Below are 23,890 nucleotides of genomic sequence, written 5' to 3' on the forward strand. Positions count from 1 at the left end.
TGCAGGGACTGAAGCTGGTTCTCCTGCACTGCAGGCAGATTCTTTACCAACTGAGCTACCGGGAAGTACCCTAAGTATATGGGCCTGAAACGGAGATTATAAAGAGAAGTAGAAATGAGCATAAATAAGATGTGAGATTGGCGTTGGCAGAGGAGGGTGGCTTGATTTTTACCACAGATAGTAGAGCTGCTTAGTGAAGGAATTCTAATTAATTGTGTGTATGAAGAATAGACAACCAACATTACTCACAGAGACCTCTAGAGAAGTTCCCTGTGATGTTTTACTAAATTTGAATAAGACTGTTTACTCAATATTATCATAATGTCAAAACAATGATAGAATGAATATAGTCTTTAAAGACAATTTGAAATTAACTGTATCACATATTTCTACTCAGTTTTCAAGTACTGTGTCATTCCTGGCATTATAAAAGAATTCTCCTCTTTTACTTTCAAACCCTTCCAGAGACAAAATTTCTTAGTATCTGTCTTAGATGGAAGTACACAATTTGATGAGGGGAAAAGGAATCAGAAAAAAAATAACTTTTTCAGAAAATTCATTTAGAACCATCTGTAAGACTTGATATGTGTCTTGAATGGTGTTATATAGAATGGAGTTTAGATTGTGAAAAACTATCAATTTAGTTTCAGAAAATTAAGATCTTATGTATCATTTTTAAATTAATTTAGTGATATTTCATGCATTTCCAAACCTCAAACTCATCCCTTAAACAGAAAAGTCTTAGAACTATTATTTTTCACTTCTACATTGTACATTCCTCACCAATTTTCAGAATTTAATTCCAGCTTGTTTTCATTATTTCCATGTTATAAAGAGTACATAACCTCAATTTCCAAATTGTAATTTATTCTTGTTCCTCACTCTTACATCTCATCCTCTCAAAACCTGTTAATCTCCTTCACTCTTTTTCCATCAGCTCTCTTGTTCCTTTTTCCCCTTCTCTCACCCCATAATTTCTGTACTTTTTAGTTTAAAATCTCTCTCTCTCCCTCTTTTGCTTGCAATTATGTTCTTACTTGTTGAAGTGAGCAAGGTTGGCTCACTTCATTCTCCATTTCCTTCTATCCTCTCAGAGTTTATCTTTTTTATGTGTTTAAATAAACAGTTCAAAATAAACTGGGCTTTTAATTTAACATATAAAATTAAGAAGACAGATGAGAATACCCCTAAAGAACCAAATAAAAAATGTTTCATGACTGATGCAACCTTTTACCTAAAAGCAGTCTTAACAGATTTTGGCATTCGTGGCTACATGAATTTGTGGAGAATTTTTAAAAGAACCAGTTGAAATAGCAACAACACAAAGATAACTCATCTGCTTCAACTGAAAAATGCTGAAATAAAGCTGTATAACTGACAACATTATTCATCTTTATCATTATTCTGCTTAGAATTTGAGCATGAATTTTAAGAATGTCAGAGCATGCATGAAACCCTAATGGTTTTATCATTTCATCCACTTGTATATTTGATCTCTTATTTCTGAAACTGAAACTTAAAAAGTAGCCATAAGTTCCCAGTAACTCATTAAAATATGTTTTTTTCCTGCATTCCCTGGTGGCTCAGATGGTAAAGTGTCTGCCTACAATGCAGGAGACCCAGGTTCAATTCCTGGGTTGGGAAGATCTCCTGGAGAAGGAAATGGCACCCCACTCCAGTCTTTTTGCCTTGAAAATCCCATGGACGGAGGAACCTGGTAGGCTATAATCCATGGGGTCACAAAGAGTCAGACACTGAGCAACTTCACTATACTGAAAAACATTTAACGTCACCACAATTTTACTTATAAAGCATTATCATATTTGCCACTTAACAAGTTTGTAAGATTATGTATTAGCTATCTACTGCTGCATAACAAATTACCACAGATGTAGTGACTTAAAGTAGAATGTGTGTTAGTAGCTCAGTCATGTCCTACTCTTTGCAACCCCATGAGCTGTAGCCCACCAGGCTTCTCTGTCCATAGCATTCTCCAGGCAAGAATACTGGAGTGGATTGCCATTCCCTTATCCAGAGGATCTTGTTGACCCAGGGATCGAACCGTGGTCTCTGGCATCACAGGCAGCTTCTTTATTGTTTGAGCTACAGGGAAGTCCTAAAGTAGAATACATTCTAAAAGACTTTCAAGATATCTATGGGATAGTAGTTTGGACTTGGTTTATCTGGACTCTGCCTCAGAGTCTCTCACAAGTGTCAAGGTATCAGCCAGAGTTGATGCTTCATCTGAAAACTCAACTGGGTATGGGTCTGCTTCCAAATTTACATGGTTTTGGGGAAGATTCAATTCCTTATGAATTGTTAGTTTCTTGTTGACTGAAGTCACTCTCAGGGCCTTGCCAAATGTGACTCTCCAATATGGTGGCATTTTGCCTTGTCAAAACCAGCAAGAGAGAAAGACTGCTTAAGCAAGACATGAGTCACAATCTGATATAACTTAAAGTGACACCCCATCATCTTTGACATGTTCTATTTGTTAGAAATGTCACAAATCTTACCACTCTCGAAGGGAGGAGATTATGCAGAGGAACCACTGGGTGTCATTTTAGTCTGCCACCATATTTTCTTTCCCCCTGTTGACATTTGAAAATATAATTAATCATTTATGTTTATTTTATGTTTGTACATGCATCACATTTAGCATTAGGGAAATCTTTGCCATTTTGTGTATAACAATATGTTATTTCAAGAAGCTGAACTTGATCCTTCCGTATTTTGAAATGCATGTGGGTGTGAGAAGCTGGGTTGTCATAAGCAAGGGTTTCACTGGATTATAATAGATTTTCTCTGTGAGATACTATGGTTCTGAAACCACCGAGCCTTCTAAGTTCAGGTGATTCAGACTCATCAGTTTTCATGCAGATTTTCTCATGCTCCTTTAAACTTTCAGATTTAGTATTTGGCATTTTTCTTTTTCTAAAATAGTTGTGAAATGCCAGTTCTCATTTTACGCATATTAGGACAAATATTTTTTAGCGAAATTTGAGAGTATCCTGGAAATAACTTTATGTTCTCATTTATGTTTTGAACTTTATATTGAAGTAGTTTTCCTAGTAACTAAAATTCTTGTTATATCCATGAAGAGCTCTGTCTTTTGATGAAGTTTCATTGCAAATAGAAATGTCAAAATATGGCAAAGATAGAGCTGTAATTTTTCATCTATAATTTTAAATATACATTTGACTTGTATATGTAGAGATCTATACTCACATTTGCTTTTAGTATTCACGTAAGAATGTTCATATATATTTTTTGAATAGCTAGGTTACCATTTGGAGTAGGGATGCATTTATTGTGGCAATGATTCTTATCTTCTGTGGTTTTCAAATGGGAACTTCAATATGCTTAACATAGCTGGTTATATAATATTTCAAATGTTCTCAAAAGGAGAATAGTCAAAATAAGAGACCTAGGAGAATAGTAAATATTTGTTCACAATCAGTTTTTTATATGAGCAAAATACTCAACTTTTACATCAGTGCTTTACAATTTGGTGGCCACTGCCTCCTGTATGGCCTGGAGAATCCCAGGGATGGGGGAGCCTGGTGGGCTGCCATCTATGGGGTCACACTGAGTCGGACACGACTGAAGTGACTTAGCAGCAGCAGCCTCTTGCATGAGCACTAGAAATGTAACTGGTCCAAACTGAGATGTGCTCCAAGTATAAAACACTGGGTAGCAATACCATCATATGAAAAATAAAATATCTCATTAATAATATTTACATTGAACATAGGTTGAAATGGTAACAGTTTGGCAATATTAAGTTGAAGAAAGTATATTATTAATTTTACCTGTTTCTTTTAATGTTTGAATGTATACAAAGCATTAGTTTACATGTACAGCTCACGTTTCTGTTGGACAGCATTGATCTAGATAAACAATGGCGTAAGTAGTATTGAGAGAAGTAATAACCTGGGCACTTGTCTCTGTAGAGAAGAAATTAGATTAACCCTACAATACATATTAGCCCCTGAGTTACTTAGAATTGAGTTATTCTGTCTTGTTAGGAGTAGGTTTTTATTCAACGTCTCTGCCTGATGTAACCAGCCAACTTACTAATCAACAAGCAAACAAAAACTTTGAAAGGGAAAAATCACTTTTTGAGGCTATTTAACATACCTAGTATGGAAAAGAAAAACAACACAGACGTAGAACTAGAAGCATGAGGGATATAACTCCTGAATGTCTTTTGGACTTGAATGCTTCATACCTAGAAGATGCTCAACCAATTATTGCTGAAAAATTGTGGTGTGAAAATCAGTTACATTTTCTAGCAGCATATTTATTAGTAGCAAAATATGCACTAATTTTCATGAGCTAATCAGCCAGTTAATATTGCCCTTATGTTACTAAGCCTGTCTTCATCTCACTGGTTTAATCAGCAACGGAATCAGCCGCACCATTGTCTCTCAAATTTTTCAGAACTTTACATTTATAAACCAGCATATATTTAGCAATGCCTCCTACATATTAGCTTATTTGAGTCTCACAGAAGTTGTAGGTGGATATTGTCTCCTTTGTTGAGGAAAAGAAATCCAGGTTCAGCAAGGTTAACTGACCTTGCTTAAGATCAGCATGTTGCTATGTGACAGACAGTGGTTACTTTATCTCTGAACTTGGCATATCAAAAGAGATTTAAAGAATTAACCTTGGAGAGCAAGAGTTAAGGGTTGAATATTTTATCTTGTTGCCAGTCTTAATAATCAGCGATTTGATATTAAGGCTGCTAGTCATCTCTAATGAAGGGGAGTTAGTTTGAAGTTGGTTGATTGATTGGTGATTGACAGAAATATTAGTTTTCAGAGTGAATTCATTAGAAGACTAAAACGTGGGGATTATTCATTCAATAAATAATTGAACATTTGTTATGTGCGTGATACCAAGCTAAATGGATACTTAAAAAGAGCATGGATTACATTGAGATAGAAGACAGAGTAACCTTTTCACCCTCAATAAGTCCTCCATAACCTTATAATCTAGCTGAACAGATAATTATGTGGATGGTGGAGATAGCAGTAGAGGACCATAATACAGGAGATGCCCAGGGATGGACAAATATTTTCTCAAATATACTACAAGATAGCCTTGGCCCACAGCATTAAGGGAAGCCCTCATCTCATGCAGACCTTTTTCCAATCTGAAGTAGGACTTGAAGCACTCAAGAAAAGAAGAAAGATTATTACCAGTGGAAAGATTATAAACAGAATATTGCAGCGGGATTGCACCTGAAAACAGGTGATCATGTCAAAAACTGGAAAGTCATGTTTGGGTAGAAGTTTGAAGATCTTTATCTGACAAGCTAAGGGACTTCGAATCATTCTTGTCTGAGAGACATGGTGGTCATTAGTAATTGTTGAGTACAACTCTGTTCCATTAAGAACAATAGATGCAACGGCTTGGAGCATCAGTCCACACCAGGGAGCTAAATGATCTGCTGCAGTATTTTCTCCAGTAAGTGATTCATGAGGGAAGGTCTTGGCTCTGCTTGGTAGATTATGTGTGTCCCTGGTAGAATACATCATAATCTCTAGAGGAGCATGGGTAGTTTGACTTTTCCCCATATGCACCCGTGGGAAATGCTGATAAATTAATCCAGAGGGAAGAGACTTTTTGTTAAGAGTTGAATTTTATTTTAGAAAACACCATCTGACAGCAATGTAGAGACTGAATTACAGCAAGTAGAAACTGGAGGCTACAAACCAGTTTGCGATTTTTCCCAACAGCCTAAGTGGTAAGGGCTAGAACTAGCCTCCTGCCCTACAATGTAAGAGACATGATGCAAGATAAACAGACAATCCAGAGTGAAGTCCATATGAAAACAGGAAGCAGGATGAAAGAGAACTGTGAAGTTCAGATACTGCAAGAAGTATGAGCTCCACTCTACAAAAGAGAAAGTTGGTTTAGGGGATTATCCAGTTCAGCTGAGACCTGATAGCTCCTGAATGGCAAAGCAGATCATTAAACCAAGGACTTTCACCTCTTATGTTATTTGTTTTACTACACTGCTTTTGACTGCAGTTTCAGACTTAGTAAATCTGAAGTGAAAGCAGCATGAGACTGGGAACACGATGTTAATAGAAATAGTCTAAGGCACTTACTACAAATAAACATTATGCTTTGTGTGGACTAGAGCAAGGATGTGTGTACTACTGGGATCTAGGCATCTATTTACAAATTATAAACATAAAAATTAGATTTAGATATCAGGACTCCATCATAGATTTCCTGGTATGGAACTTAGATATGTGTATCAAAATAAAACAAGAGCCCCAACCCAATGGATTCTGCTATGGATTCTGGTTAAGAATACAATGGCTAAGAAAGTAAACCACTGTTCTGTGAAATGTGTGTTCATGATGAAAATTAATTAAAAATGATTTTGAAGGCCCTCCTACCTTTTACCTATTAGGACACAAAATCTAGATTTGAAATTCATTGTCATATTTCAGAAATATATTTATACTTACCCTTTATTTTTATGTTATTGCTTTCTTCAATTTTCATCACATATTTGTTCATCAATTGGTTTTGATGGACTTCACTTTCTTTCATTCTTACAGATGAGATTGCTCCCTCTAAAAATCAATAGGAGCCTGCTGACTTTATTTATTCTAATATGAAGGCACATAAATGAATATGGCCAAAAAATGTTAAAAAGTAAGCCTGTTTTTCAAAAGACTAGATTGTCAATTGAAGCAGAAAATTATATTCAGTGCATTGGATTTATGCATTGTTTTAGTCTTCTCCAACCAATTTAGAAATGCACTTTTTTATAAAATTGAGATTATTACAAATCCCGTGCTAAGCAGCTGAAATAATGTGTCTATGCCAAGGTCATATCTTAAAAGTTTGGAAGAACATACTGCAGTTGAATATATGTTCATGAATGTACTCTATAAAAATTTTGTGACATATTTGAGTAACTTAATTTTTATTTTTTACCTAATGCTGTCTTAATTTTTACTTTACCTTTGACAATGTTTCATACATATTCATTGCTTGAAAGAAATTAAGCAGACATTATTCTAAAGTCAATATTGAGTGTGCTAATGAAAATGGCTAAGTTAATTAACTAAATGGCAACCCTCACTGAACTTATTCAAAGCTATTTCCCCTTGTGATGTGTTTTCCTGAAGAAATGATGCATAAAAATTAAACTTTTATTCTTGATTGTTCTATATCAGCCTCTAAATTGTTACTTTGCATGTTACAACCTGTTGTATTATGAGTAATTCTGAGATCACCTCAATTTAATGGCAGCAGATCAAAGATAAAACCCTCAAGGATCATTTAAACCATCATTCTTTAAAAAAAAAGATCTTTTAAATGGTGTTCTATCAGAGTTTATCGCTGATATATAGTTGGTAAGACGGTATTGTATAATTGAGTTGAGATTTTCTAAAAGTATACCATATATCTTCTCACAAAAAAAAAAAATAAATATTTGAGATAATGGTTAACAAAATGGGGGAATCTTTTCACAAAACATACGTATATCAAGCCATCATGCTATACACTTTATCTTATCGTTTTCTTTATCAATTATGCCTCAATAAAACTCATTGGAAAAGACCCTGATGCTGGGAGGGATTGGGGGCAGGAGAAGGGGACGACAGAGGATGAGATGGCTGGATGACATCACCGACTCGATGAACATGAGTTTGAGTAAACTCCGGGAGTTGGTGATAGACAGGGAGGCCTGGCGCGCTGCGATTCATGGGGTCGCAAAGAGTCAGACACGACTGAGCGACTGAACTGAACTGAACTGAAAGCTGAAAAAGTTTTAGGGCAAAAATGAAACTAAACTAATATGTTTAATGTACAAAAGTACTTTTTTTTTTTCCAAAAGTAGTTTTAAATAGTAGATTCTCCAGGCAAGAAAACTAGAGTGGTAGCCATTTCCTTTTCCAGATATCTTCCCGAATGAGGACTCAAACCCAGGTCTCCTGCATTGCAGGTGGATTATTTACCATCTGAGCTGTCAAGGAAGGCCAAGTAATAGATAGATAACATAATATTTTGTCAAGTTTTTTTTTATGTATGCATCCATGAGAGATTATAGAGTTTTCAAAATAAAAGGGAAAAAAGCATGTTTTAGCAGTTCAGTTCAGTTCAGTCTCTCAGTCGTGTCTGACTCTGCAACCCCATGAACCGCAGCATGCCAGGCCTCCCTGTCCATCACCAACACCCGGAGTCCACTCAAACCCATGTCCGTTGAGTCGATGATGCCATCCAACCATCTTATCCTCTGTCATCCCATTTTCCTCCTGCCCTCAATCTTTCCAGCATTGGGTCTTTTCAGATGAGTCAGCTCTTCACATCAGGTGGCCAAAGTATTGGACTTTCAGCTTCAACATCAGTTCTTCCAATGAACACCCAGGACTGATCTCCTTGCCATCCAAAGGACTCTCAAGAGTCTTCTCCAACACCACAGTTCAAAAGCATCAATTCTTCAGTGCTCAGCTTTCTTTATAGTCCAACTCTCACATCCATACATGACCACTGGAAATACCATAGCCTTGACTAGACGGACCTTTATTGACAAAGTAATGTCTCTGATTTTCAGTATGCTGTCTAGGTTGGTTATAACTTTCCTTCCAAGGAGTAAGTGTCTTTTAATTTCATGGCTGCAATCACCATTTGCAGTGATTTTGGAGACCCAAAAAACAAAGTCTGACACTGTTTCCACTGATTCCCCATCTATTTGCCATGAAGTGATGGGACCAGATGCCATGATCTTAGTTTTCTGAATGTTGAGCTTTAAGCCAACTTTTTCACTCTCCTCTTTCACTTTCATCAAGAGGCTCTTTAGTTCTTCACTTTCTGCCATAAGGATGGTGTCATCTGCATATCTGAGGTTACTGATATTTCTCCCGGCAATCTTGATTCCAGCTTGTGCTTCCTCCAGCCCAGCATTTCTCATAATGTGTGCTTCATATGAGTTAAATAAGCATGGTGACAATATACAGCCTTGACATATTCCTTTTCCTATTTGGAAGCAGTCTGTTGTTCCATGTCCAGTTCTAGCTGTTGCTTCCTGACCTGCATACAGGTTTCTCAAGAGACAGGTCAGGAGCCTATACCAAATAGATGTTTTTAGAAGTCTGAATAGGATTTTTTCTCTGTATTCAACCAGGATGGAAATATAAGTAAAAGTGGATCTAGGTTTTGTGACACATGAATATACTCTACTTGGGCAGTACTCTTTAAGTCAAAGAGTGAAAACAAATTAGGTATGAACATGAGTTATTTGCAGAAAGAAAAGAAATCATGACGAATTTAAAGAAGCTGACAAATTACACATACATCACAAAATTGAGAAAAATAGCACAATGTTTTTAATAGTTAACTGCTCTATAGTACTGTAATGTATAATACTCCGTCATAGTTCTTTCCATATTTCCCTGGCTGTAGTCTTCTTTTAGCACCCCTTCCTGTGAGAGACTCAAAAGATAATATCATCTTTCCTCTAGCATGGTTAATTAAAATTCAACCTTTATTGTTGAGGGTTGGGAAATATTTCTTTAACATTCAGAACTCATTACTGGTGATGTCATATATATTATTAGAATTATTGCCAACTTTAGGAACACCTTATCAATTTCCTTTCACACAAGAACTATAAAATGAGGGATCCTTTCAAGTTACCTTGTACAAGGACTAATAAAGACTTTTGGTCTAGCTGCACTGAACTCTGCTTCTAGGAAACACTCAGACTTCATTAAGGAGAACAAGTAGCTTGCAAATAAATCAAGGACTATTTATCCCTGCTTTTTTCAATGGAGTGGAGAAGGATAATGTCTAGTTTAAATGAACTCAAGAGCAGAACTTAAGAAATTGAAAGCAACAACGTTGGTCCTCAGAAGCAAGAATGAAAGAATAGGGTTAGTGGAACAGAAAAGGGAGAAATACCAGAAAAAGTGCTCCCAGTTTTAGAGAATCCTCTGAGGTGAAGGAGGCAGAGATATGTTGACAATGTGCAAAGGAAATATCCATCACACCCCAGCTATTTTAGAGGTCATGCCAGCACCAAGTATGTGTTACAGGTGAGATATCTGGAAAGCAAAATCATCTCTGCATGTGCTCTTACTCAGGCTTGGCTGCTTAATGACTTCTGCTCCCCGTTTCACTCCTTTTCTGAAGTCTACTTTGTTGTAATTCTAGTTAAAAGTATTTGTCCCTATGGAGTAACTTCAGTACTCCATATGATGGTGCACAAAATGCTTCAAACCCAGCCCATGTGCCACAATTTTATTCCACATTCCCTTGAAAACTAGGGTTGCAAGAATTCACTAATGGGCAAAATCTGAATAGAGATTTCTCCAAAGAAGACATACAGATGGCCAACAGGCACATGAAAAGATGCCCAACATCGCTAATCACTGCTGCTGCTGCTGCTAAGTCACTTCAGTCGTGTCCAACTCTGTGTGACCCCATAGACGACAACCCACCAGGCTGCCCCGTCCCTGGGATTCTCCAGGCAAGAACACTGGAGTGGTTGCCATTTCCTTCTCCAGTGCATGAAAGTGAAAAGTGAAAATGAAGTCGCTCAGTCATGTCCGACTCTTAGCGACCCCATGGACTGCAGCCTACCAGGCTCCTCCGTCCATGGGATTTTTCAGGCAGGAGTACTGGACTGGGGTGCCATTGCCTTCTCCGTCGCTAATCACTAGAGAAATGCAAATCAAAACCACAATGAGTTATCACCTCACACCTGTCAGAATGACTAGCATCAAAAAGTCTACAAATCATAAATTATGGAGAGGGTTTGGAGAGAAGGAAACTCTTTTACACTATTGGTGAGAATGTGGAAACAGTATGGTTTCTCAAAAAAACTAAAACTAGACCTACTATATGATCCTGCAGTTCCACTCCTGGGTGTGTAGTTGTAAAAATTAAAACATGAATTTGAAAAGGCACATGCTCCCATGTTCATAATAGCATTATTTACAATAACCAAGACATGGAAGCAACCGAAGTGTTCATAAACAAATGATTGGATTAAGAAGATGTGAGGGCCCCCCGCAACACACACACACACACACACACACACACACACACACTGGAACATTAGCCATTAAAAAGAACGAAATTCTGCTATTTGCAGCAACTTAGACGGACCCAAAGGATATTGTACTTAGTGAAATAAGGTAGACAGAGAACAAAAATACTGTATGATATCACTTATATGTAGAATATTTTAAAAATGCACAAATGAATGTATATGCAAACCAGAAACAGGTTCACAGATGTAGAAAACAAATTTCTGTTATTTCTGTTTACCAAAGGGGAGAGGGGCAAATTAGGGGCATGGATTAACACATACACACAACTATGTATAAAATATATAAGCAACAAGAATATACTGTATAGCCCAGGAAATTATAGGCATTATTTTGTAGTAATTTGTAATGGAGTATAATCTAAAAAAATACTGAACCAGTATGCTATATACTTGAAACTGATACGATATTGTAAATTGACTATACTTCAACAAAAAAGGAAATGGCAACCCATTCTAGTATTCTTGCCTGGAAAAGTCCATGGACAGAGGAGCCTGGAGGACTACAGTCCATGGGGTCACAAAGAGTTGGACACGACTGAGCAACTGAACAACAACAATAGAAAGCCCAGATTTTTTAGTACCAAAACCTGCTCCCAAAGATCACTAAAATGTATTCTTTATTTATTCAGTGGGCATTCTGTTTTTGAATCTGACAACCCAAGTTATAAGTATTGTGTGGGCCAAAAAGTCCATTCATGTTTTTCTGTACAATCTTATGGAGTCTCTTTCCCCTTCCGCACATGTTGTGAAGCTTGGACCAGCATCCCAGCTTTCAGGAGCTGCCTCAAATGGCTTTTGCTAGTTTAAGCATTGACACGCAACTCAGATAAAGGCTCCTCTGTGAAATTATCCTCCTTCACGCTCCCCCCCATCCATCTCTCCATTCTCCTTCCAGGTGACATAGGCCCTCTGGACGCCATGCCCTCAGAGTGCTTTGTCTCCATCTACATTGAAGTACTCATCACTTGGTCATTTAATTATGTGGTCAAAGGCCTGCCTTTTCTTCCCATGTAAGTGCTCATCAAAGGAAGTAATGAATTCCCTAGCTCACTGGTAAATAAAAGGCATATAAAAGGCCATACATTTTTTTTCTTTTAACCATAAATCCAAATGTTGTTTTTAATTATTGAAAACAATCTCAAAAAAATTCAGTTCATGATTCACCTATGAAATTCACTCAATCTAGAATTCTGAGTAATCATATAAAAGTGATAATAAAGAACATGACTTCAAGTTTATAGTGCTACTTCCAGCCTCAGTTTGTACAGATACATTAGAGAAAGATATGCAGATGACACCACCTCACATGCCCAGATGACACCACTCTTATGGCAGAAAGTGAAGAGGAACTAAAGAGCCTCTTGATGAAAGTGAAAGAGGAGAGTGAAAAAGCTGTCTTAAAACTCAACATTCAAAAAACTAAGATCATGGCATCTGGTCCCATCACTTCATGGCAAATAGATGGGGAAACAGTGGAAATAGTGACAGACTTTATTTTGGGGGGGCACCAAAATCACTGCAGATGGTGAGTACAGCCATGAAATTAAAATATGCTTGCTCCTTGAAAGAAGCTATGACCAACCTAGACAGCATATTAAAAAGCAGAGATATTACTTTGCTGACAAAGGTCCGTCTAGTCAAAGCTATGGTTTTTCTAGTAGTTGTGTATGGATGTGAGAGTTGGACTATAAAGGAAGCTGCTTGCCAAAGAATGGATGCTTTTGAACTCAATCTAGAATTGAGTGGTGTTGGAGAAGACTCTTGAGAGTCCCGTGGACTGCAAGGAGATCAAACCAGTCCATCCTAAAGGAAATTAATCCTGAATATTTTTTGGATGCTGAAGCTGAAACTCCAATACTTTGGCCACCTGATGCAAAGAACTGACTCATTGGAAAAGACCCTGATGCTGGGAAAGATTGAAGGTAGGAGGAGAAGGGGATGACAGAGGATGAGATGATTGGATGGCATCACTGACTTGATGGGCACGAGTTTGAGCAAGCTCTGGGAGTTGGTGATGAACAGGGCAGCCTGGTGTGGTACAGTCCTCAGGGTCACAAAGAGTAGGACATGACTAAGTGACTGAACTGAACTGATTAGAGAAGGTGCCAGGATCTGTTGTTTTAAGAGTCTCATCACAATGAAAAAATAAAAACATTCATCCAATAGGAGTGTACTGAGAGGTCAGGGAGATCCTCTGGTGTAGGAAATGACAACCCACTCCAGTATTCTTGCCTGGAGAATCGCATGGACAGAGGAGCCTGGTGGGCTACAGTTCTTGGGGTCACAAAGAGACAGATACGACTGAGCAACTGAGCACACACACACACAAGAGGCAACTGTATATGGGTCTTGAGTTTCTATTTCATGTGTAGCCTTTGGGGAATGAATCAGCAATACAGAAGTTAAGAGCAAGTTCCATGTCTGCCTTTCAAAGGAAGATTTCTTTTAAGTTCACAAATAGTGTCCACATGCTCCAAAACTTTGGTTCCCTTCTGTATCTCTGAGTTTCCCTAACTCGATCCTGAAAGTGGTAGCTTCCAAGGTCTGAAAATGCATGTATTTCAGCTCTCTGCTGGAAACCAGTGCCTCAAATGTGGTCAAATCATCAGAAATGTAGCTTCAACCTTAGCCAGAGCCAGAAACTGCACCTCCCGCACCAGCAAAGCCCTTGGGCTGGACAAAATCATTGGGCATTTGGTGCTGGTCATTGCATTAGATCCATTACACAGGTGATCTGGCAGGAATCCCAGCTTTGGAGGAAAGATGTTTAAATCCTGTAAGTAATTGACTGTAGCACCATAGCAGTTGATTGTGTTGAGGCTGTATCAAAATTGCTTTGTTAGGCTCTATTATATTGCTCATTATCTTACTGTGAGGAAAATTAAACTTACATCTGCTTCGGGTGACAAGGTACCCTGTTGTCCTGGGATTTTCCACATTTTAGGTCTATGTCACAGGCTTCTAATAAACCCTCAGAGAACATCTTTTATGTTCATGTGCATCCAGGTGTCAGACCGACACACTCTTTGTCTCCTTTAAACTCAGTGATACACTCAGGGCTGTGTACGTTTCTCTTGTCTCTGCCAGTGATGAAATTTATTCATAGAACGTTCAAGCTGGAGAAGGCACCTCAGAGCAGAGCAATAATCATCAAGGCTCAGAGTAACTCACAGGATATAATAACGGTATTTTTAAAATTTATTTGGCTTTTTTGTTGGGAGATCATTTCCATTCTTTTTTAAAAATTCTTTATTCCATTTTTGCTTTTCTTCTGAATCACATAAGCAAATTTAAAAGGAATTTAAAATTAAATAATAATATGATAATTCGATCTTGCTAAGCATTTACCATTGCATGCTCAGATTCCAAATTTCAGCTGACTGCCACCACAGGCTTCAGCTAGCTGGTCCCCACTGAATGGCCAAGCCAAATCAGAGATTTGCACATACTGGCCACAAACTTCCTCAGCAACAAGCCAGGGAGATGATGGATTTTTAATGATTTCCAATGGAGTTTGCTGTCTTCATATATTTTCAAAGTTAGATGAAGAATTTACTGAGGAGACATGAGTTGAACGAATGCTACATTTTTAAGTGTTTTTTTTTTTTTAAATACGCTGAATCGGAAGCACCTCCCTCACTAATCCACCCCTTGAAGCAGCTCCAGGAGACAGGCAGAGAAAAGTACTAGAGGTTAGAAGTATTGGAGGTTGAGCCACAACTCCTTGGTCGTCTAGAGCAGGAGTCAACAAACTCTGTAAAGCTGCAGAGTCAATATTTTAAGCTTTGCAGGCCGTAAGATCTCAGCAGCAACTATTTGATGCTGCCTATAGAGTGCAAAAGCAGCCATAGGCAATATGCAAACAAATGGGTTTGACAAGTATCGATGAAAAATTAATCAATAGTCAGCCTAAGAAAGAAATGAAATTTTTAATTCAAGCTAACCTGAGGATTATAACTTGGGAGAGAGTGTTTTAGAGAGTTCTGAGAATGGTTCCAAAGAGGTAAGGGGTGAGGGGAGCCAGTATATATGTGATTTGATGAAGGGGTACATGTATTCAAGCATATATCTTGGTAGAAACTTACTATCTTAATGATTTGAGTATTTTTCTAAGTATGGGAAAATGCAAGAAATTGAGTTCATAAAAATTTTTCTCCTGTAAGTTATCTAACTCTCAGGGGGTCATTTTGACTGGTTTTCCCAAAATGCCTCATCCTGAACTGTGCCCTGAATTCTTTTCAGGGTGTACTGTAGGTCAGTGACTGCAGTGGCTAATGACTTGATTCTTATAGAAATAGATGGTTGGCAACATTATTTACAATCCCCTCTCTTTTGGTCTTGATTTCAACCAAGGTTTGGGAGGCTTTTTCTGATCAGTTTATCCCAGGGTGCTAGGAATGTTTATTCCCAGGTCAGGTAAGGATTTCGTTGATAGGCCACTCAATGGGCTTTTACTGGACTAGACCCTGTCATTAGTATACAAAAGCCTTTGCACTACCTATTTTACTAGTCTGTTATGGCCCAGGAAATGGTTTCCTCTTGTTGCTTCTTCTCATAGCTAGAGTTACACTATTGCAATGATTGATCTTCTAGAAATACATATTGAATCAATTGTGTCAAATTACCAAGTCATTATTATTTTTATCTGAGGCCCAGTCCCACATTTGGTAATTCAAGAAATAATAATCCTGTAAAATAGAACACAACTATTATAGCTAAGAATATTAATAAGGTCATAACTAAATATTTAAGCTAAGAGCTTCAATTAGGTTTAGCCCAGTGTCTCCCCAAGTCATCAGACATAGTCTGTTTTGAGGCAACTGCTATCTTTAAGTGAAATGATATATTGTCTTTGTACAAAAAGTTCACCAAGTGAAAGTGTTAGTCACTCAGTCATGTCTGACTCTCTGCAACCCCATGGACTGTAGCCCTCCAGGCTCCCCTGTCCTTGAAATTCTCCAGGCAAGAATAATGGAGTGGGTAGCCATTCCCTTCTCCACGGGATCTTCCTGACCCAGGGATCGAACTCGGGTCTCTTGCATTGCAGGCATATTCTTTACTGTCTGAGCCACTAGGTAAGCTCATATATACCATGGAAGTCTGTATATACAAGGCAAGTGGTGAGTCAGTGTGATCCCTTACAAAATTGAGAAAGGATTCTTATCTTCTAAGGAGTTATGGCTGACACCAGAAAAAGGAAAATTGATCTTTATGGTTGAGCAGGTATTTCTGTGGTTGAGATCAGTTAATGCATAATTAAGACACTAGTAGACACTAGAGGGGAGAGAGGAGGCCCAAATAAGCAGAGAAAAAATGTATTTTTAAATTTTTCTTGTCTTTAAATATGAATTTTATTTCATCACCAGGTCCCAATAATATTATATTCATGGGCACAAATTTTAATTTTATTTAATTTCATTTAGTTTTCATATATCATGTGTCTTTTGACTTTTTGTCGTTTATTTAAAATGTAAAACATCCTTAGCTCTCAGACTGTGTAGAAATAGGTGGTAGTTGGATTTGAACCATGAGCCATAGTTTGCTGCCCTCGACCCTGGACCCTGGTTGAAATGTCACTAAGTCACTAAGTCATGTCTGACTCTGCAACCACATGGACTGCAGCACACCAGGCTTCCCTGTCCTTCTCTATCTCCCAGAGTTTGCTCAAACTCATGTCCATTGACTCAGTGATGCCATCCAACCATCTCATTCTCTGTTGCCTCCTTCTCCTTCTGCGCTCAGTCTTTCCCAGCATCAAGGTCTTTTCCAATGAGTCGGCTCCTCACATCAGGTAGCCAAAGTATTGGTTGAAATGACTGAATGATATGGTTGAAACAGGCTTAGAGCAAAAATGCTGGCAGAAAACATCATTGTTTTGGCCCTTACTTCTGCCCAGGTTTTGTGTTTGTTTCTCTTTCCCCCTCAAAGAAATCAAATTTTCTTGTCTTCTTCACATTCCCTTCTGCACTCTTTTGTCTTCCAGCTACATGTGTGTGTGTCTGCTTGGTCGCTCAGTCATGTCCAACTCTTTGCGACCTCATGGACTGTAGCCCACCAGGCTGCTCTGTCCATTGGGATTCTCCAGGCAAGAATACAGGAGTGGGTTGCCATGCCCCCCTCCAGGGAATTTCCCAACCCAGGGATCGAACCCAGCTCTCCCACATTGTAGGCAGATTCTTTACCATCTGAGCCACTAAGGAAGCCCTCTGGCTGCATGAAAGAACCCATCCACCTTCAAGTTTTATTCTCTTTCCTCGTATTATCTGCGTATCTAGCAAAGCTTCAATTTACCATATGCCAGTGACACATCCTCCCATTTTTGTATTTAATACCAGTGAACACCCTCCCTAAGTATCACCATTTCCAGGAATGACTATTCTATATCACATCATTATTTTATTTATCAGTAAGATTAAAACTCCCAGGGACAGTGATTTTCTTCATTGTCAGTACATTTCATTTTGTGGGTAATGCAATGTGCATTTGCTTCACAGTATAAATAACAATAATGCATCAATTTGCAACAATATAGACTACTATACCGAGAAAATATAAATGTGAGTTATGTGGATTATATCATTTGTTACACAAATAGTTCGTAATCTTGATATTTTTAAACATAATAAAATGATTTCATTCAGAAGATGGCAAAGAGATAGGACTCCTTTACAACGTGCTGAATTTCTTTCTCTGAAGAAATGAGTTTTGGAAAACAACAAATGTTCTAGCCAGAAAATGTTGAAATGAAAAACAGCGGTCCATTCTCATGTCAGCAGAGCTATCAAATGTGTTTATGTATTTGAACACTCCTGGATTAATCCTTTTCTAAAATATTTGGTTCTGCTTTAAAAAGAAATCATGAGGATTAATAAGTCTTTTAGGCACATTGATCCTGAAGCAAGAATTGCAACATGGCTTGTAGCATTGTCCAGAATAACTTTATGTTGTGATGGCCCTGTTTTCCATCTGTACTAGCCAATATTTTGTGGGTTTTGAGCATTGTAAGTGTGGCAAGTACAACTGAAAACCTGATTTTTAAATTGTATTTAATTTTAGCTGATTTAAGTTTAAAGTTATATTTAAGTAGTTAAGATCTTTTTTAAAGAAAACTTCTAAAATTGAGGATATGTGATTATGCAATATATTTCCGCCCTCCCCCCTTTTTTCTCTGAAGTCCATATTCTGGAATATAATGATTTACATAAAATTAGCAAAAAAGATTTTGATTTTTTAAAAATTCTATTATTAAAATAGCCAATTTTAACTGACACCTCAAGGATTATCTTAATAAATATGAAGCAGCTATAATTTGTTGTGATTCTACTTGGTTGGGTAAAATTACACAAATCATGGCATAGTTTCCCATGAATTTTGGTCAAGTAAACTAATGAAAAAAACAAACACAAAATAGAAGACAATGTTAGCTAAGAACCTGAAGGACCTTTTTCTGTATCAGTCAGGCTGCTGCTAAGGTCTTTCAAGTAAATAAGAACAAAGACTCTGATGAAAGATTGTGAAAATCAAAGAGCTCTTTCCTTGTTTTAGAATGAGTATGAGCTGGGAGAGAGGGGGAAAGAAAAATATGGGGTTAATTTGTAACAACACATTCTATGGTGTGTATATATCATATAAAATTACGTTTTAACTTCTTTGTGAGTTTTATTGTCCTTAGGGTTTAAACACTATGTGATCAAAATCACATTATGTAGTAAAGAGTGTTTGAGTAGGTGGATAGTTAGGTGGGTGTAAATCCCTATAAAATCCGTTTAGAAGATGAATGATAGCTATTGAAGTTTGGGCAAATCAATTTCACCAATTCACTTTACTTGTCTAATGCCTCTGGGTGCCATTATAGGGCTTGTTTCCTATCTTTACAGGAGGTTCGAATCAAGGTGAACAGTCAAAAAATATTTTCCATGAACTATGTGTATTATTAAGGATTATTTTACCATGGAGTTAGTTGTTTTTACTGCAAACTAAGAAAGTAATGAACAAGAATACTGCCTGTGAACACCAAGGTTCATTTAAAAGCCAATATGGGTTTAGTGTGGTAATAAGGGCAGAGTTCTCCAAGGACTGCAAACCTATTTATTATACATCAAATTTTACTGACTTTGAAATCTCCCTAGAAGTATTCACTTACCTCATCATGTATTATGCATTTCAGATCTTCAGCAACAATAACAAAATTCAGGTGTGGTTATGCAATGAAACTAATATACACTGTGATTTGATACAGGAAACTTCAACTGTTACGTCCTCTTAAAATTAGGAGCAGTATAGGAAATATAGATCTTTAAACCTTGTAATAGCCACATACTTTAAAAAGAAAATCCACTTACTTTGAAAGTAAAATCCCATGCCATGGAGTTTAGGGGGTGGGGGTGACTGTCCTATAAATGAATTGTAATTTGTCACTTTAAAATTGCATATACATTTATAACTGTAAAATGTCTGGTGGCATATAACCATAATGTATTTTTCAGTTTTATATTCATTATTCTTTTAGGTTTCCAGAGTGAAAGAAAAGAAATGACCTCCTAGTGAGGGATATTTTAGCAGGAGATCACCTGTAAAAATGATTGAATTTTGTGCCTAAGAATATCTTTCCTAAGTTCAGGTTCTCTAGTAGCTCTAATCTATTGAGATAGAAGAATATACATGGTAAAATGAGGTCTCCAAATATTCCACACCAAATGTGTTTTATCCTGAGAAAGATGATGTTCTATATGAATTATTGAATTGATATTATTAAATTTTGGAAGTTTTTAAAAAATTTGGCTGACAAGAGAGTATTTGTTTAAGCTGCATTTAGAATGCGCTGTTATTTAGCTGTTCTCAGGGTGGGTTAGTGTTGGCAGTGAAGGTTTATACTTAGCCATACAATAGGCGACTTGGATCAATTAAAAAGACAATAGATTTATGGATAGTATATAGGGCAGTGGCCTGAACAAAAGCAGTTACTAGGTATATAGTCACTGAATTAATTGAATGTTCCTGCCAGTACTGTAATTAATGTAAATCTAGTCTTTAGCTCCAGAATCCATGACATCAACATAGCTAGCAAGAAAATGCATCAAGAATTGAGTCTTCTACATGTATTCCTTAATCCTCTAGACTTATCTTTAATACTCCTGTGTTCCCCAAGTCACATTTCATCAGAGCAGTTGCCAGGCAAGACCTGTTCTTGCTGTTCTAGTGAGCTTGGGCATTCACATGTCGACTCAAACAGGAAGCGCAGAGTTAGAAATGCAACATACGTGAGGACATAGTGCTTTGAAGAGAGCTCTGCTTCTCTTCATCAGCTTCACCTTTTCTCTTCTATGTTCTAGTAGCAAATGACTGACTGGTTTGTGTGATTGGTCGTTTAACAAATGTTATACCATGTAAGGAAGGTGGTTTTTATTGTTGTTGTCCAGTCTTGTCATGTCCAGCTCTTTGCTGCCCCATGGACTGCAGCACGGCAGGCTTTCCTATCCTTTACTGTCTCCTGGAGTTTGCTCAGATCCATGTCCATTGAAGAAAGGTGGTAAGACTATACAAATATATATATTCAGTCAAGGCTATGTGTGTGCATGATGTGTGGTTGTGTGTGTGGGTATTCGAGCTTTGGGGAGAGATAAGGCAGGAAGATGCAAGTTGAAAGAGAATAGTAAAGGAAAAAAAAAGCATTATCTGACAGAGTCAGATGAAGTAGCATAGATAATAAATGCTGTAGAATCTTTTAGAAAGAATAATTATTTCCATCCAAAGGGATTAGGCAATCTTCTCTGAGGAGGTCACACTTTCATTACCCAAAACATGAAGGATGGAGAAGAGTTTTATATGTGTCAATTAAGAGAAAAGGTACTTTATTGAGAGAAAAGAAGGCATTTTAATGACAGAGTGGATGGTGACAGAAGAACAGAAGGAAGAAAAGTCAAGGGGCAGAACAAGAACAATGAAGTCACCATTTTCACCAAAATGGAGTTTTGTAATTAGAAAGATGTGAAGAATAGTAGAGAAGGTCAAATTGTTTAAAGCTGTTTCTTCAAAAGGCAGACTAAAAAATTTAGAGAAAATTTCAAATCAGTCATATGATTTAAGCAAGAAAGTAAAACAAGTAGAATTTTGGAAACTGGATTTGGTAGTTGGATTTGAAGTTGACTCATTGGAAAAGACCCTAATGCTGGGAAGGATTGGGGGCAGGAGGAGAAGGGGACGACAGAGGATGAGATGGCTGGATGGCATCACCGACTCGATGGACATGGGTTTGAGTAAACTCCGGGAGTTGGTGATGGACGGGGAGGCCTGGCGTGCTGCGATTCATGGGGTCGCAAAGAGTTGGACACGACTGAGTGACTGAACTGAACTGAACTGACTGAATAGGACTTTATCATCCCACATATTTTCAAAGTTATGAAGAAATTATACTAAGATCCAATCAGTAACTAAAGGAATTTATTTCAGGGAATGCTATGAAATAAAGTGGACTTCCTTTTGTACTCATATCAGTGTGTTTTGTCAAAGTCATATAAAGGGAGATAAAGTATAATAGTACACTGGTTAAGAGCATATGCCTCTAAACATCATATAGGGTTCAGATCCTGGTTGAGTTACTACTTTTTGGCTGTGTGACCTTAAGCAAGTCACTCAGCCTCTCTGAGTCAGTTTTTCATGTGTAAAATGGGGACAATAGTATACTAGTACCTACATCATAGAACTGTTATTACTAAATGTTGTTGATTTATCAATATCACCTGGAATAACACTGGACACATTATAAGGACCACACCAGTTTTCTGTTTCTATAGAAGTATACATGTGTATCTATGTAAAACAGTCATTTTGTTATTAAAAAGCAGTACATACTCATTGCAGAAAAATTCATAATGCAACTCAGAAAAAATAATCTGTTACCAGAAACTGTAGCCGTTAAACTTTTGGTACAGTGTACACTTCCCCATGTCACTAAATACTCATCAACATCACTTTTTAAATGACTGCAGAGTATTTCACTGAATGAATATTTCATAATTTTTAACCCATACCTATTGGTGAGCATGTAAGCTATTTCAAATGCTTTACATCTCTATGAGGCTGTGTTCCTATAGTTTATGTACACATCGTTGTCACCTTAAGATAAATTATTAGAAATAGAATTTCTGGTCTAAGTGTAAGAATATGTTTATATTTAGGTATGTACTGCAAAAGCTCTACCCCATTCACTCCCAGCCCCAACCCTCAGAGATGTTCAGATATACTTGCTTACCAGCAATGTATGAGGAGACCCAGTTCCCCGAACTATTGTTATTATATGATACCACCATTTAGTATTACAAGATAACACTTTTTTTTCATTTATTTTTATGCCAAATCAATAGTGCAGTTGATTTGAACCTAACTTTGAATTTCACTTCTGTAGTTCCTAGTGAAGTTAAATGGTTTAATAGACTTATAGGTCAGTTATAGTTCTTCTTTCATAAATTGTCTGTTTCTGATGCTTGTTCAGTTTTTTCTTTTAAGTTGATCTTTTTCCTATTGATCTATGACAATGGTTTTTTAAAGAGTGTCTGTAAAATTATATAAGATGAATTGATTTGGGTTTTGATTTTTCTTTTGCTTATTTGATTTATTATGTTAGAAAGTTTTATATTGTTACAAATTGAAGTTGGTCTCTTTATGGCGTTAAATACAAATGCTAACTTTTACATCAAAAGTAAAAGAACATTTAAAAATGAATGACAAATCTACCAAAATACAGAAGTTACTTATTGCAGTTATATGAAGATCATTTAACCATGACTTCATATTAATCATAATCCAACAATTTATTCAATAAGCAATCTAGTTTTTCTTATAGTCTCATATAATAGAGTCATGAATTACCAAATATCAAATAGTAGCTCTTTTGTTTTTGAAAATATATTTATATTTGAAATATGTTGAAATACATTTCCTTTATTTCATAATAAAGTTGACATCTAAGTGTATATCTCATTAGTGATAATGAGAATTAAGAGTATAGATTGTTCTAGCAGAAGTGAAAACTTTTCATTTTAAGACTCCATTTATGAAATAATATGTTAGATTGAAAAGATAGTAGAACATATGTTTTAGAAGGGAAAAGAAAAGTAGAATTTGGAGTTGGAAAAAACCTAAATGCTTGTGGCTGAGTTTTTCCACTTACTAGTAAACTTAGGAGTATTATTTATAGTTTTGAGCTTTAATTTCCTCATGGGTTAATTAGAAGGAATGAATACTTTTCAGGCTTTAACAAATATTTTCACTGAATCTTTTAAATTGAAGGACAAGAAATGAACACATAGAGAATAAGTACACAGATAATAACAAGAGAAGTTGATGGGTTTTTTTGAGTTTTCATACCTATGAAAACTAGTACCCACCCAGATCAAGGATTCGAACATTACCCTGAGTCTCCTTCATGTTTCTTCCCAATTATTAACCCTTTTCCAGCTACCACCTTCACCCAAGGATAAGTACTCTAACTTAGGACACCTCTATTAGTTTTGCCTGTCTTTGAAATTAATATAAATGGAATCATACAGTGTACGCTCTTATGTTTGAATTCTGTTCATCATTATTTTTGTGAGATTCTTCTGTACTATTTCATGCACCATACTCTGTTATCTTATTCTCTTTATAGTATCCTATTGTGTGAATATATCACAGTTTATCTATTCTACTGTTGGTAGACATTTGGGTTGTATCTAGTATGACGCTATTATAAATAATGCTGTTATGAGGTTCATGTCCTTTACTGCATATGTATACACATTTCTTTTTTATATACTTGAAATAGAA

General features: G+C 36.9%; 1 protein-coding gene and 1 non-coding gene across 10 annotated transcripts in view; both read left to right on the forward strand.

Annotated features, from left to right (window-relative positions):
* DMD (dystrophin) overlaps positions 1-23,890 on the forward strand; it is a 2,565,910-nt gene that overhangs the window by 1,756,458 nt on the left and 785,562 nt on the right. The window lies entirely within an intron of this gene.
* TRNAC-ACA lies at positions 1,573-1,644 on the forward strand. Its single transcript has one exon. It is a non-coding gene; the product is annotated as a tRNA-Cys (tRNA).

This window comes from Cervus elaphus, chromosome X (genome assembly GCF_910594005.1).
Source record: "Cervus elaphus chromosome X, mCerEla1.1, whole genome shotgun sequence".
NCBI lineage: Eukaryota > Metazoa > Chordata > Mammalia > Artiodactyla > Cervidae > Cervus > Cervus elaphus.